The sequence below is a fragment of the Anarrhichthys ocellatus genome, unplaced genomic scaffold (assembly GCF_004355925.1).
Source record: "Anarrhichthys ocellatus isolate YVR2014 unplaced genomic scaffold, GSC_Weel_1.0 scaffold3090, whole genome shotgun sequence".
NCBI classification, from domain to species: domain Eukaryota; kingdom Metazoa; phylum Chordata; class Actinopteri; order Perciformes; family Anarhichadidae; genus Anarrhichthys; species Anarrhichthys ocellatus.
This window is the reverse complement of record NW_022283064.1, coordinates 1-6251: the sequence shown is the minus strand read 5'-3', so window position 1 is coordinate 6251 and position 6251 is coordinate 1. Positions and strand designations below refer to the sequence as shown.

Sequence of the window (6251 nt, the reverse complement as noted above, 5' to 3'; positions counted from 1 at the left end):
TATATATATATATATGTATATATGTATATATATATGTATATATGTATATATGTATATATATATATATATGTATATATATATGTATATATATGTATATATGTATATGTATATATATATATGTATATATATATATTAGCATGCTATGCTAGCAGCAGTCTGACAGAGGAAGGGTGGAGGAACATAAGGAGCACATGTTAGCATGCTATGCTAGCAGCAGTCTGAGGATTCAGGTACTTCATTAGAATAAAGAGAGTTTTATAATGAGAGATCTCACACTGTGATAATGAAGTCAGGAGTTAATTATTTTAGCGATGAGAGGACGTGTTGTCCCTGAGGAGGAAGTGATGTTTGTGTTTGATCCAGAACCAGAAGGGTTCTTTCCCCCCCCCTCTGTCTGTAAACCAGGAGGGACCCCACCCACCCCCCCCGAGTCTGAAGGGTCACACTTTAAAAGGTTCAATATTTACATGGAGTTCTGTGAGCGCTCAGATCTTTTTATACGACCACAAACTCTATTTATACATATTAATATATATGACATTTTATTTGCATTTCCTACAAATCCTGTGCTCATCATTTATTTAAATAAACAGAAACATAATCCAACATCTTCTCTCTGTTAAATGCTCTGTGGCTAATGTTAGCATAGTAACAGGCTAACATGCTAAAGTCTTTAATATGAACACGCTATCTGTAAACATGCTGAATATTAGCATTGTAGCATATTAACCCTTAAGTTCATTGGGAAGCTAATGTTATGAAGGTCAAACTGCTCAGGTCCACAAAATAAAAGCCCAGCCGGTCTCCCGTCTGTTCCATCAGAGTAGAAACAGTAGAACAGAATAGTTCCTCCTCGTTATCTCTGAGTTGTGTTTAATCTGATTAACATCATCATCATCATGGAGCCCTCCAGTCATGATAATTATATCTGAGATTAACATTTACTCACATCACAGAGCTGGACTGACCTCAATAATCCAGATCACACAGACCTAGGACCTGGACCCTCAGACAAGATCACAGATATCCAGGACCTGGTCCCTCAGACAAGATCACAGATATCCAGGACCTGGACCCTCATAACTTTGTTTCTGATGAACAGTTTCAGTCAGATCTGTTTTAAATATGAATGTTTCCAACACAAAAACGGAAAAGTCCTTAATTATTCATCAACGATCCTCAGAATATTTAAATAATGAGCGTCTGAGGTCATCAGGGTCCAGAAGAAGAGATCTCGTCCCACAGATGATCTGTGGTGTTACTCTTCACTGTTGGTCTGAATTAATAATGATTTCTACGTACTGATCCTTTGATATTGTGATGTTTTACAGGCTGGAAGCCGTTCACTGCGGCTGTTATCCTCTGTGTCCGAAGGCCTTAGTGTATCCAGAGATATTCCCAGGTAATAAACCCTGTGATGTTACAGTGAACCCTAATTCAGTGACGAGTGACCGTTTCTTCTTCTCTGCTCTCTAATGCAGCAGAGTACCTGTATTCCACACCTGAGCAGCTGTATAAACGTCTGCAGACGCTCTGCAGGAGGCCCGAAATCGCCCGCAGACACATAGTCAAGGTAACTCACTTTTTACAACTGGAACACTACGTTTACCATGATAAATGAGGGTACTGCTAGAGCCAGGGAAAGTTAGCTCAGAGTTAGCTTCTCCGTCCAGTTAGCTCAGAGTTAGATTCTCCGTCCAGTTAGCTCAGAGTAAGATTCTCCGTCCAGTTAGCTCAGAGTTAGCTTCTCTGTCCAGTTAGCTCAGAGTTAGCTTCTCTGTCCAGTTAGCTCAGAGTTAGCTTCTCCGTCCAGTTAGCTCAGAGTTAGCTTCTCTATCCAGTTAGCTCAGAGTTAGCTACAGTCGGCGTCTAGAAGCCACCGCGGCTAACAATGTAGCTAGCGAGCAGCTAATGTATGCACAGTCATAGCGCTTTGCTAACATTTGGTATTTAGTACAGAGGAGGCTGATGGGAACCTTTACATTTGACATATTTTAAGATTATAAAGTCACAACATATTAACTAACAATTCAATACAATAATTAACTTCACATGACCTCCACCGCGTCACAACTTGTGACCCTCCAGGTCCAGTTAGCTCCAGTTAGCACTAGAAGCTAAGTGTAGCTAACATCCTGTGTATGTAATGTCCCCCAATATGTTGAAACATAAATATATTAAAGTGGAGCTAATATGGTCTGCAGGTGGACACCTCCTCCTTCTCCTGGACATCACTGAAAGAGCGGTTTGAGACTCTCCTGTCAGCCGAGTGTCCCTGAACACACCGCCCTGCCTACATTAGCTCTGGTGGTTCAGGTTCAGGTTCAGGTCTGACTCAGAGTCTGGACCCGTAAACGTCCTCTGGAGGACGACTGTGTTTTATGTGGGGGGGGACTGAGGGGAGGCCAGACGGTGGTTTCTGTCTGCTGCTCCACCTGAGCTGCCACTACCAGGTCCAGGACCAGGTCAGGGTCTCCACTCAGACCAGACTGAAGTGGATCTGCTCCATCACACACTGACAATATGCTTCATCAGCAAAACCTACAATCTGATAAATGACTTTTGTGTTTCATCAAATAAAGTTTCAATAAAACCAAAGCAGACTTTATGACAATAGTAAATATTGATTACATCATTCAGAAGTAGTAACTACGAGTCATGTCTTTGTTAAAGCAGCAGAAAGACTGATCCTGGTTCAGTCTGAGTGTTTGTTTGAAGTTAAGATGTTTGAGCAGCTGGCCTCAGGTCAGTGATTCATCTCCTGCAGCTACAGAGGAACTAACCACTGTGTTAATATCTGACCTCAGGCCAGAGGATGGAGCGCTTTAATCACCGTCACTGCAGCATGTTCGCCAGAGCGCTGATCCAGAGCGACAGCAGCAACGCTACTGAGCACGCTCAGAAGGTTCATAAAGGCAGCCCCCCCCACCTCTGACCCACTGGAAGCAGCATGTAATGTGTAGAAGCAACAACATGCAGGTATCGCATGTTACCACACACTGAACAGACCAATGAAAAGTTAGTATGAACTCTTTATTAGTCTCGTGATGGTCTGGAGCTTTATGATGTCATCAGGTCGTGAGCTCAGCTGATGTCATTACCGACCTGTGCAGTCTATACTGAAGCTAACTGAACTTTAAAGCTAAGCTAACCAGGCTTTGAAGCGAACGCTACACTGTAAGACTCTTTGTGTATTTTGACTGCTTGTTGTTGCCGTAGCGTTTTGTCAGTTGACCCAGTTCTGTGTGTGTGTGTGTGTGTGTGTGTGTGTGTGTGTGTGTGTGTGTGTGTGTGTGTGTGTGTGTGTGTGTGTGTGTGTGTGTGTGTGTGTGTGTGTGTGTGTGTGTGTGTCTGTGTGTGTGTGTTACTGTGTGTGTGTTACTGTGTGTGTGTGTGTTACTGTGTGTGTGTTTCTGTGTGTGTGTGTGTGACTGTGTGTGTGTGTGTGTGTGTGTGTGTGTGTGTGTGTGTGTGTGTGTGTGTGTGTGTGTGTGTGTGTTCAGAGCATTACACACACACAGTCAGGTGGAACATGTGACCTGTAGATGACATCACCCTCACTGGGTCATGTGACACTGAAGAGGAAAGATTAATTAAACATGAACTCTTTGATGCTGTTCTGTTAATGTTATATATTATGTATAATATAATATAATATATACAATATATAATGTAAAAAATATTCATAATGATACATCTGTAAATATTTAGACAATTTTATTTAAGAATAGTTATTTTTATTAGTTTTATTCGCACAAAACTAAAGTCCATAAAATGATGACTCATCACAATAAAACAAGAGTTCTTTCACTGAGAGGAGTTCATGTATAGTACATAAAGTATAATAACTATAACTATGATATTTAGTGACTGAGGGAGTCGTGTGGTTTAATATCTTTAACTCATTTCAGGGTGAAATGTTTCAGCTGTTCAGTTTCAGGCTTTTTAGAAGAAAACGGATTATCAACGAAGAACAGAAACGTTAATTTACCGCTTCAGGAGAGACTTCCTGTCGGCTATGGAGAGATGTGATTGGTCCTCAGACACCTCCAGCATCACACACACAGCTCCAGCATCACACATATACACACACACACCTCCAGCATCACACATATACACAGACACACACACATATATATATCAGTGGTGGGCCGTCAGGGCCTTCAAGGCCTTCTCTGCTGGCCTAAACAGCATCACAAAGTTATAGCTATTTTATAATTTAATAATGTTTCATAAATACACTACATGTATTGTAATATTTTTCCCATTATCTTATTTTCTCATTGCACAGCTCCCGTCTTCCTCAGTTGCTCTGCTTCCAGTGCAGCTTGTTTTAAGTAGAGCTTTTATCCAATCAGATCTCACCTCTGTGTCTCTAGGTAAGACCAGAGGCAGAGGCCTGCAGACTCACAAGTGAATCCATGTGCAGTGTAAGTGAATGGGGACGATATTGTTGATTGTCATAGTGTTCAACCAATCAGATCTTTAGTTTGACATGTTGGGCGTATTCTTTGACGTGTCAGAGCCTGCTAGCTGGCCTAAAAGTACGTGATTGGTCAGTGGGCTAGCGTGACATGTTGGGCGGTGACAATCCCAATATCTGCTGCCTCTGTGGAGCGGACATTTTCAGCCTCAAACGCATTAAAACGTATTCAAGAAATACAACTGGGGAGGCTCGACTGTCTTCACTGGCCTTCACAGGACTTCTTACTGGAACTAAAACACACGGATGTACTGAACAACCGTGGGATTAAACTCTTTATTAACAAAGAAAGAAGGACTTTGTCTTTAAATAGTGAACAGCAGCTCTGGTAAGTTAAATGTGGTTTTTTTTACATCTGTGGTAGCTTTAATATGCTTGTTTATATATTATTATTTGTACAACTTGTTTTTATGAAGATGGATTTTTTTTTGGTTTTATATGCGATAGGAACTATTGTTACGTCCAATGTTGCTCTGGGGACATATTTAGCAGGTGACAGTGTTGCCAAGTTGGCGACTTTCTAAACCCTCATGGAGACTTTTTTTGTCAAAAGCTACGAGTGACAAATCTAGAGACTTGTTCTGGTGCTGTGACTCTGACGTTAAAGCTCGTACGTTATGCTCTGTGGTGAACGAGCAGCAGGTGCTGCCGTGAGCCCCAAAGCTCTCACAGGTTACTCTCATAGCAGCCTTGCGCAGCAGTCCCAGCTGCAGTCAGAGACGAGACGCACTCTCAGCGTGTTCATGTATCTGCACTCTGCAGTTAGTGTATCTACAGGTGTTGAGCTTCATTTTTACACAAAACAAATAACGGTAGCTGTGTTTCATCTGCAGGACAGCAGTGAAGGCCCAGGTATAACATGCACGGCCAGCCACTGCCCTGTTGTAATGATTAAACTGGTAGCTTAGCCCTGCTAACGTTAGCGCAGTGCTCTGGTGTGATGTTAATATTACATTACCTTTTTACCCCCAACAGAGAGATGCTTTGTCACACCTGCCCCCAGCCTTTGATACATTACCGTGAACACTTCCCTGGATGTTTAATTAAATGTCTGTTTGATGTATGAATGTAATCAGGACAGTTTAGCACAGAGAGCAGCAGAAATAAAAGAAACCTTCAGCATCAAAGAGCAGACTGTCAGCTGTTCTCCTGGGATTCACTTAAACATGGAAGATCCATTTTTAAATGAAGGCCGGCCTCAGTTCACCAGCAGAGAGGTGACATCAGAGCATTAAAGGAGCCGTAATTAGCTCCATGTTAGCTTTTTATTGCTGCTATGCATTAGCTGCTGTTAGCTGCTACACGTTAGCTGCTGCTCTCTGCTACGCGTTAACTGCTGTTAGCTGCTGCTCTCTGCTATGCGTTAACTGCTGTTAGCTGCTGCTCTCTGCTACACGTTAGCTGCTGCTCTCTGCTACACGTTAGCTGCTGCTCTCTGCTACACGTTAGCTGCTGCTCTCTGCTACACGTTAGCTGCTCTTCTCTGCTACATGTTCGCCGCTGCTCTCTGCTACGCTTTAGCCGCTGCTCTCTGCTACGCTTTAGCCGCTGCTCTCTGCCACGCTTTAGCCGCTGCTCTCTGCCATGCTTTAGCCGCTGCTCTCTGCCACGCGTTAACCGCTGCTCTCTGCCACGCGTTAGCCGCTGCTCTCTGCTACGTGTTAGCTGCTGCTCGTTTACATGCTAAATTAAACAAGTTTTTAGGTTTTAACTAACTTTATAAATGGCTGTCCACCAACGTTCACCATCCAACCTGACGGAACTGGAG

The 6251-nt window shown here is 42.8% G+C and overlaps 1 long non-coding RNA gene across 1 annotated transcript; it reads left to right on the top strand.

The window, feature by feature from the left end:
* Positions 1-451: 451 nt before the first annotated feature.
* LOC116378746 (uncharacterized) lies at positions 452-2596 on the top strand. The gene is made up of 3 exons (XR_004212329.1): positions 452-1402; positions 1482-1573; positions 2205-2596. It is a non-coding gene; the product is annotated as an uncharacterized LOC116378746 (long non-coding RNA).
* The last annotated feature ends 3655 nt before the right edge of the window (positions 2597-6251 follow it).